Here is an 11,027-nt window from a genome sequence, read left to right as displayed (position 1 = left end):
TTGACTAAACGTTTGCTTCACCACAGACGACATGTTATATGAAATCCAGTTGAATTTGCTTACCCTAAATTATGAAGTACATGGCATAGAGGGTTTAAAAAAACTTTAATTACAGGACACAGACAGGGCCGGATTAACCCATCACTGGGCCCTAGGCAAGCATTACATTTGCGGGCCCTCTACCCCTGAACAAAAATCCACACACACATTTACATACAAACACAAACATATATATATATACACATACACACACCTCTATACACTATAGCCTTTATAACTAGCACTCCACCTAGGGTTGCCACGTTTCCACTGATCAAACCCGGACATATTTCTCAGCCAGCCTTCTTATCAAAACTGCAGTATACTGTAATACAGTTTAACACAATTAAGTGGGTTGGTGATTCCCAGTCCTTACATAAAATATGCATTTACTGTTAACAGAATGCATTATGCTACATTCATTATTTTACTGAACTTCAATATGAAATTACGTTAATTTATAACATATTTAAATGCACAATAATTGCAAACTGTATTAATCTATCTGTAATTTTAGGACACTTGAAAACTGAACAGAAATTGTTATGCACATACCTTACATATTGTTAATGCTGTGCTCCTTTTTACACAGCATAGTTCTTCTTAGTATAGTATCTTAGGTTAACCGTTTAGCTGTCACTCGCTGAAGCTAATTTTACAGGACATCTATAGATTCCAGTTACTGACGCTTAGTAGAACAATTTTTTTAATTTATTTTTTTCTTATCCCTGTACAAAGCTGATATGCTTCTATATCAAATAAAGGCATATATGCCTACATTGCTTTGTGAGTCTACAGAACGAAAGATGTTAAACGTTCAAACAAACAAGGAACACCATATGAAGTTGAAAAAGGTAATATATAGGGTACTCAAACTTTAGTTCACTAACTTTAGTTCACTAATGGTAGCTCCATAAGTCCACGAAAATAAATAGTAAAAAACAAACATACCTGTACATTGTTGTGTAGAGAAATACGTTATAGTTTACTGCATGCAAAATCGTCAATAATGTTTCCTTGGTTATTTTATTTATTTATTTATTTTGATCCGGTGGGTTTGACTCGCTTCAATAGATAAAATGCTCTTTTCTCCCGAAGAGCAGAGAAATCGCCAATGTTTTGGCCTTGATTCCATGCCGACACAGCTGCATTTTTGTCAAAGATCGCTGGACGTGAACGCTTGATGTTTCTGAACAGTATTTACATGTAAAAAAAGAAATGAATAATTATGTTTTATAAGGTTACTTTAATCAAGGGTATCTAGACAATCAGTGGTGTTAGGTGCTGTTTTATTTTGCCACAGAATTAGTTTTGTCTGTTTACAATATTTGAGAACACAGCGAGGCTCAGAAATATCGCGCGTCCAGCGACCTTTGAAAAACTGTATCTGCAAAGGCAGGGAATCATGTGGGCATGCAGAATTCTATGGAGTGCAGAAATCTGCGTAACACCTGTCAGAACAATTTGATTTTGAGATACATGCCTCGTTTCGAATGTCAGTGAGTGTTTTTCAGTTAGGCGCAAATCTGTATATGTAAAAAAATATACAACCGTTTTGCCCCCCCCCCCCTTGAGTTCGGGCCCTTGGCACATGCCTAGTTTGCCTATGCGTTAATCCGGCCCTGGACACAGACAAGCACTATAGTTAGCTCTTGTTAACAAGCTGACCGAATTTAGTAAAAAAAATACCGAACATTTATTTTTTGCCAAATTGTATTTTTTCGTTATGAAAGTTTGTTGTTTTTAAATTGGATATTGTTTAGAAAATTTTATTTTTACAATGGAAAATTGACCTATATTTTTTATTTTTGTAACAATAGTGTGTGAATCACTCAGAAAACATTGTGTGTTTGTTTGAATTAACATTTTATCAACATAATAGGCTCTCTGTATTAATTTGTTGGTGTTTTATGAAGGAGTATGAAATCGCCTTGGTGTCCTTGGGTTGGATTTATATTTTTGCCCCCCTTTCTCATCCTAGCCCCTGAATTTTCACGTCCAGCGAAGGCAATATTGCCTTGCCCTCCATGACCTTAACTTCATGCCCGGTATGTATATATATATATATATATATATATATATATATATATATATATATATATATATATATATATATATATATATATATATATACACAGTCAAACCTGCTCATACGACCACCTTTATTTAGCGACCACCTGGTCTAAATTCCTCCCAATTATATTTGTGCTTTTATTTAACTGTATTAAGCAACCACCTGTCTAATGCGACCACAATTCTCTTACCCAGCAACGGACTCAAACCTGTATTAAAGTACCCTTACACAGGGCTATTGTTATAATAAAAATATGGTTTTGAAGTGGTATGTCCTAAATTCAAAGGAATACGGTAACCATTTTAGCGGTCTTTTATCCGTAATCAATAAAACAACAGCACTCTCTTGTAAAAGAAATAAAAGAAATAAAAGGTCCTCCCTAGATGACAGAATTAAAGTTATTAAACTTATTAAAATGCCAGAAAAAACTGCTGAAAATTTGACACTAGAAAGATGCAGGTACAGCATTTTGAAACGGAAAGAACTTGGGCTTGAAGTTTTAGGTTTTTATTTTTGTTCACGTCACCGTGTTTTGAGCCGATTCAATATCTTAAACTGTTAATTACTAAACAAAGTCACTTCTTTTTACCTTGATATCCTGATTGACTTTCTGATTTTGTTTCAACTTTTTAATTATTTGAACACAAGAGCAAGCAATGACATTAATCACTTCCCCCCAGATGCCACTTTAACTTGCATTTCGTTCTCGCACTTGCCTGGGAACTAGGTAGCTTCCAATGTGTCCGTATCGTGTTGTGTTGTTCTTTCTTGCTAATTTTAAAAGAATGTTTTCATAATTAGGATTTAGCTGATTAAGACTTAAAGGCAATCCGTTAAAAGGAAAATAAACACTGAACAATTCAAGCCATACTTATAAGAGTATGAAAACAATGTGTGTGGTAATCGAAAAAAGGTCTTATGCTTATGCTGGCGTTGGTTTCAGGATGAAATTAATCAACACGTACCTGAAAGGCAGACACAGGTATTGGAATTTGCAAAGGATTTAAAACATTTTGTGTTACCTGAGACAGGCAAGCATTCATTACTTTCACAAAATGATTTGTTTTGTAAATGCATTATCTAAATGAATGTTATTAAATTACGTACTTCCTTTTGTTCATATTACATCTTCTGACTTTTACAGTTTGTGTAAAGAGGAGTTCACACTGGACGCAGCGCCCATGCCGCCTCCTTGTGTGTTGCTCTGCAGTCGCCGCAGACCACTGTTCATACCGAAAGTGGCAGGGGAGCGGCAGGGGAAAGTCAGTGGGCGGTCTGTTGTTAAGTCACGGCTGCACGTACAGTGACTTTTGGTTGCCAAGCAACAAACAGTAAATGCCAGCGGGAAGGGAAAACTCTGTATACAGAAGACACAAAGCTTAGTAAAAAAAAATATTTCAAGTAATGAGGAGCGAAACATAATTTTTTTTTATAAAACATAATTTTAACCCCCCACACACACCATCATAATCCCCCCACAATTACTCAGAATATCAGGCAATTGTGTTGTTTAAAATAAAATATGTTGCTTTTAAAAATTAAGATATTTTCTTTCTTTCTTTTTATTATTATTTATTTCTTGTGAGTTTTGTCTGGTTTGCTGGGTATAGGCAAAGACAGTGTGAGTTAAAGGCATCATTATACATTGATATTATTGAGCATTATCGTATACACGTGATTAAAAAATGCAACTCCTGCCATCCCATCATATCAAACTTTATTTTTTTTGGGGGGGGGGGGGGGGGCACTAAAAGCAGCAACAATCAGTGGTACTGTGCATCTGGCAACACAACACCTGGAACAATGAACAGCAAACAAAAAAATTAGAATTGCGATCGCCCTGCTCTACCGGAGAAAGAAAAAAATTGTAAGATCGCTGTGGGTCCATGACATCCTCAAGAAAAGAAAAAGGTACGGCGAATATCATCGGCTGATACAGGAGCTCTGGTTTGATGGAGGCAGATTTCAAACCTACTTAAGCCCTACTTAAGCCCTCTGAAGAGACCACCTGTCCCTTGAGTGGTCTCTACAGGTTTGACTATATATATATATATATATATATATATATATATATATATATATATATATATATATATATAGATTGTTCATATTTTAATTTTAATAATTTGGGGACCTTAAGTAAATATTCAAACAAGGGAAGTATTTGGATCCCCCACCGTTTTAGATCAGTTGAATAGACCCCAATAAATTATGGTAAGATCATAAGTAAAAATAAATAAATAAAAAAGGGGTGTCTTTAATTATGAAAAGCTGTTACAAAGTCTATGTAGACTGTAATCTTGTGATAACAATACATATGCATGTATGGACAAAGACAGGCAGATAAACAGATATCTCTGCATAGCAAAACAAGGACAAAAAGTACTGGTAGTTAAAATAAACACATTTAAAGTGTTTAGTGAACATCTGGATGGAGTTTGAAGAGCAGCTGGGAAAATTCTACTCATAACAGAGATTTATGCACTGTGCAGAGAAACACCACATATAACATCTCATCTGGTGTGACAGTGCTTAGAGAACCTACAGTAAGCCAGTATATATATATATATATATATATATATATATATATATATATATATATATATATATATATATATATATATATAATATTGCATTACACAATTTGTATAGATTTGTTTATACAATTTGTATAAACAAAAATAGTTGCGATCCCCTCAAGCAACTTTAAGTACCTACAGTATTTGCTGTCAAACACCATTCAAGTAAGAAAGGTATACTGAAATGCTGGTGTATATGGAACTTTGTGAGTTTTGCCAAAATCCTGATTCCAATCCATGTTTTGTATCTTACTTTTATGCCTGCTTATGCTGGTGTGGAGGAACGTTAGCCTGTTTTTATTGGCCTCGCTAGATCGTGTGATGGTTTTGAAATTGCGTTCCTTCAGAGCATTTTGAGACCTGAAGGAGGTAGGCGCTATTTATATTTTCTCCTAATTCATATGGGGTTAAAAGTAGTAAAATACGTATTTGTTGCATTGGGAATAATAAAGAAATGTCAATATATGTAATCGGGTTACTTAGACTACATTTTTCCATGTGTGTGTAGCTGTTGTATCAAGCGTACGGCCTGTTGTTTTTGTTTGTGGGGAGTTCGCTATTCATATATTTGTCTTTGCTTCATAGGAGATAGAAGGCAAATGAGAACAACAAAAAAAATGCTTTTGTGTTTTATGCAGAGAAATAAAAAAAAGTGGCCTTGTGAATATGTTTCCTTGTGTTTCATCTTTCACAACGCAGACAGAGGTAGCAGGTGAACTCCCAGATTATATATATATATATATATATATATATATATATATATATATATATATATATATATATGAATTGACAGAGAGAGAACTATACCAGTGAGGAGAAGCCCAATTACATATGCATTACAGATATACTTTATAGCATTGCAAATAAAGTTTGGAAATAGCACTTTTATCATTTGTCCACCGCAGTGCCTTTACGGATTCATTTTAATTTATCAGCAGAGAAAATTGTTGTTCATCCATTTAATTGACTGCCCTAAATATATAGGAAAGATGATTTCAGAAAGGCACAAAAGAATGCCTGCTGTTAAAATAGCATGCTAAGCTGTCATTAAAGCAATATAGAAGCCCTCCAACGCAGTTTTGACATTTCACCTATGGATGTATGCTTTGCAGGTTTTGATAGTCCACCAAGTACGTACTTATCACATTAAATGCAGTGTTGACAGAGGGAATTGGCTAGCATAGGTTTCATTAACTGTGGATTAGACTGAATGCATTGTCCATGCACTAGTAATAAACACAGAATTTTGGCTTGGAGCCGGATCCCTTAATCTAACTATATGCAACTTTCCAAGCTCCCAGGACTCTGATTCCTTCATATTATGATGTTGTGGATAAATGCTTCTAGAGTAACAAGAAATAGATATATTCATTTTTCATTACTTTAAGGATCAAACCTAATGTTACCTAAAACTCTAATGAATAAGTATTAATGTTTCACACATATTATTATTGATATTGGTTTGTGCTTTCTTTCAATGGTGATTTGGTACATACAAATTTGCGCTGCTTTTTTTCAAGTAGCCTAATAAAGATTAACTTTAAAGGTAGACTTGGTTTAATGCAATTCCTTTAAAGGTGTAATGGACTAGATGATCAAGAAAATGCATTGTAGAATAATGGATAATGACTCGACAGACTTGAGTCGCAATTTTCAGTGACTCAACTTAACGTGAGTCTCTGCTCAAAAGATTCGACTTGAGTCCCGGCCCAAAAGTCTCGACTTGACTCGAGTCTAGTCTTTATGATAAAATAAATTACACCATCAGTTTCGTTTTCAATAACCGCAGCCCTTCTTCTGATGCGTACAAGCCCTGCCTCTTTATGAGTGAGAGGAACACGTGACAACATAGACAGAGAGAAGAGCGTCAGCAGCATGTAAGGTTAATAAAGAGTACCTGCGCTCGTTGAGTTTGCAAGAACTGTGGAGTAGACAGGGAGAGAAATAAGCAGTCTGCGTCCTGCCAGCACTGAGAAATGCCAAACTAAAACAAACTGTGTCTGAAATAACTTAAATCGTTTTTGGTCTTTTTTTATTATTTCTTACCAATCAATACTTATTTGGTGGGTCAATCAATAGATTTTTATTTACGCAAACTTAAAATTAAATGCAGTAGAAAAAGGCCTAGTGTTTGTTGTTAATGTACATCGATCTAATGTTATACTACGTTTAAATTCTTTTTTTCGAAAACAAAAAAGAACTAGCAAAAAAGTCATATTTTGCTGAAATTATAAGTTGTTTTTAAAATCCAAACTACCACTTGCAAATCCAAACTCATGTACAAGCTTATAAACTTGTACACAAATTTTTACATAATAATGCACTGTACCAGAAATGAACACAAACAACCCTCTGGAGCATTAATAATTGTATTTATTTTTTGAACATTCCTGTAGCCTACAGCCACTGGCACTATAGCACACGGTACAGATGATCAATGAAGCTCTTGCAAGGTCATCTTTGTTTTCCAGAATTCCTGAATTTCAGTGGCAGCCAGGCATACACAGTGCACGCAGTCGTGTACGACACTTTCAATGAGAGAGATGACTTTGAAAGATTCCCACACACTTTGCTTTAAACTAAACATTTGCAGCCACGCTAGAATATCTAAGTTTATGAAGAGACAGGCGAGACAGCGTTGGCACCAAGACAGTACTGCGTGGAGTACTCTGCTCATTCTGTCTGTGAGTCGTTGTTGTTTGTCAGCATCGATTGCTCTTAAATTATTCTTTGACAAGATGGAGCCAGAAAGTAAAAGGAAACAACTGTCAGGTACCCAGCATAGAAAGAAAGGCAAAACATGCTCGACAAGAGGAAAAAGTACAGCTATCTAAGGTTATGCGCTAATTTAAAGGTTATAGGGTTCCTGATTTTCCATTCTTGGGAATGGCAAATTCCGGTTTTCAAAATGACCAATTCGGGGTTTTTTCTGTTTTTCAAAATGACCAATTTGTTTATTTTTCAGTTTTTACCAATTTATTAAGAATTAACAACGTCATTTTAACATTAATAACATTTTTACATAAAAAATCTATTGAGTTCCTTTTTTTTAAGTCCCTGAGATACTGTAGTTTTCAGGAAAAATCTTTCTTAAAAGCAGTCCACTAGTAACAATGTACTGTAGGCCAGTCAACAAATAAAGGTGTTTTGAAAAAACAGCTTATTGCTGGCATTACAATATACAGACTAGTCGAAAATGAGGGGCATTATTACAAAATTATATAATTTTCATAAAATTACAAATTAAATACAATGTTCAGGACACTTTTATCTCTCCCATCTGTAGTTTCATCTGCAACAACACAGACTGCTTTATGCTATGCTTGCTATAAAACTGCTTGCATGTGTTTCACCTATACTCTGGACAGATAGAGTTGCCTTAGTTAGAGCAGGGCTCTCTTTTTTAATTTAAGGGGGCCAGATTGGAAAAAAAGTTAGGGGTAGGCAGACCAAAGTATTTCACTCTGCACATTTTTACGCAATAATAAATATTATGTAACTTAATGTTCATATATTGAACAAGACTTGCACATTTTACCATATGAATAGTACTTTAATAATAGAACAGTGTGAATATTTAAACAAACATTTTAAAATGTATGTGACATATTAATAGTATAACTGTTAAGAAGAGAGCAGCACTTCTACTTTTGAGCTTCTAACGACTGTGCCGTCTGGATACGTATTTCCAAAAGCTCCTGGTTTGGTTTCAAAATGCCTTTTCATATTGTATTCCTTAACTACTGACACTCATTCATTGCACAATAAACACATTGGCTTTGCGTTCAGTACAGTAAAATAAATAAATATTTATTGGTCCATTCGTTGAATCTACAATTTTCACCATTTTCTGTTCTTCCTACCTAGAGTAGAGAGAGCCATGTTATAGCAACACGAGTAAAACAAACAAAAAAATCCCTGTATGTAGTATTATTAAGGAGTTAATGATAAATTCGAAATAATAAGTTATAAAACTAAACTAAAGGTTGACGATTGTTTTTTTCAGGTACTTCTCACTTTTCTGTATATACAACACCGAAATTATTACATAGAATAGAACTCTCACAGAACAGCTAGTTGCTTTTTTAAACAACTCGACTCACACAGCACACAGGAAACAGAGACAGACAGTCCACCACGCCCACAAAACCACAGACAGCAGGACCACTATCAGTCTTCTAGATGTTTCCGCTCACCCAACCCACGTCACAGAGTCACGTTTGCTCCCAAACCTCACAACCATCAGGAAAACGACCAATAGCTGATGACATGGGTCACTCATTAGCTGCAAAGAATAAGTCAGGCCCAAACTACAACTTTAACCATCAGTTAAACCATCAGCAGCCTCTGAAGAAGACATTATTGCTTGCTAAGTCCATTACAGGTTAAAGTTTAGACACAACTGGCACACTGCACATTGGGACTGAGACAATGCAACATGACATGCTTGTTGTGAGAAATTCCAGAAAAAACGCTCTCCTGGGATGGGACTTTATGCTGAAATATGGCGCTGTAGTAGATGCAGCACAAGCATGCATTAGTTTATGGAACCAATCAATTCCAGAGGATTCATAAGGCTGCTGTCATTAGCTGCAATGCAGTTACTTTGTCACCCATCACAATCCCTGCTGTGACAGAAATCACAGTCACAGTTCGCCTAGACTCCCCTTCTCAATACGGCAGTGTTCAACATGATTATGCCGGTTTACTTGAACCTCAGTTTCTGGAAGACCACGGGGTGCTCATAGCAAGAACAATTTCAGCGGCAGCTAATGGCTTCATTGTTGCCTGTCTTTTAAACTCCCTCTTCACAGTGACACTTGCATTGGCAAGTTTTATGCTCTCAATGGCAAAACCCCCAGTGACTATTCTTTGGTTGAAACACCTGTAAACAGCATTCACACTTGCACAGCTGAAAGCACAATGCCATCATTAGATCTTTCTCAGTGTTCTCTGTCTGACAAAGAGAAGCCAGAAGCTGAAAGTCTGCTGTCAAGCTACAGCGACATCTTCAGCAGCGCTCCAGGTATGGCAGGACAAAAAGCCATCACACATTCCATCAGGACTGGAAATGCCAATCCCATCAGACAGCCTGCTTACCATGCTTCACCCACGATTAGAACAGAGATTAAGAAGCACATGGATAATTTACTACAGCAAGATATTATTGAGTATAGCCACAGCCCATGGGCCTCCCCAGTTGTTTTAGACCGGAAAAAAGATGGGAGTTATCGATTCTGTACTGATTACAGAAAATTGAACTCTGACACCATCCGTGACTCCCGTCCACTTCTGTGCGTCGATGACACCCTCGACACACTAGCTGGGACCACTCTCTTCAACACAATGGACCTGTCCAGTGACTACTGGCAAGTAGAGATGGAGGAAACTGACATAGAGAAGACAGCTTTTACAAAATTGGTCTCAGCGATCAAATATGAATTGGAAATTCGCCATTGGCGACTGTGGGAGTGGGCAGGTCAGTACAAATTAAGTTAGTTATATTATTAGTTTCGCTGATTTTTTTTTCCCCCCGCATAATATTATTAAGCACTATTTTTTTTTTTCAAAACGTCTACCTCAATATTCCACGTGATTTTCTCTCAGTATCCCAGGGGCGCAGTAAACAGCACGTAAATAACGTAAGAAAAAATGTTCTTAATAATTTACACGCATTGTATGTACCTTAAAAATGGTCCTGGTTTGTCAACTGTTTATTTTTAACTAGCCTACATGTGAAACAATCAAACTGTTTTTTTTTTTAAATACATATTATTTCAGTGTGTGTTCGTTGTGTAGATTTCAGTAGACCCAAACTCACTGTATTTAGTACTACGTCTTAAAATACGTAATATAATTTGACATCTGGTTGCCAATGTGTTGTTGCTAATCGTGCTGTTTGTTTAGTTTTCATTGTGTTCATAAAGTTTATTCAAAGACTGCTGTTGTATAATGAAGTGCTGAAATCAAGTTGCTCAATGTCAGCATCCATTTGTTTTATTTTTTAAAACCACAGAGTAGCTGCTATTACCACTGATTGCAAACGTTTTCAGATTTTTTTGGGGGTTTCATATAGCACATTGACAGCATTCATAGGATGTGTACAAAAACTGAGATTTACTTTCACACAGCAGAAAAAAGGTAAATTACGCAAGCGAATTCATACTGTATTTATGTTTTTTCAGGCAGATTAATTTGTAACGTGATTTTTTTTTTAAGACAACCAAATTTTAAAAGCTAGGAGCCAGATGCCCATAAGGATTTTGGCCAACTTTGAGCCCTGGTCCACAATGGAATGTAAATGTTCCACTTGTGACGAAGCTTTGGGCGATTGT

Source organism: Acipenser ruthenus, chromosome 5, assembly GCF_902713425.1.
Source record: "Acipenser ruthenus chromosome 5, fAciRut3.2 maternal haplotype, whole genome shotgun sequence".
NCBI lineage: Eukaryota > Metazoa > Chordata > Actinopteri > Acipenseriformes > Acipenseridae > Acipenser > Acipenser ruthenus.
Note: the sequence above shows the minus strand (reverse complement) of the source record.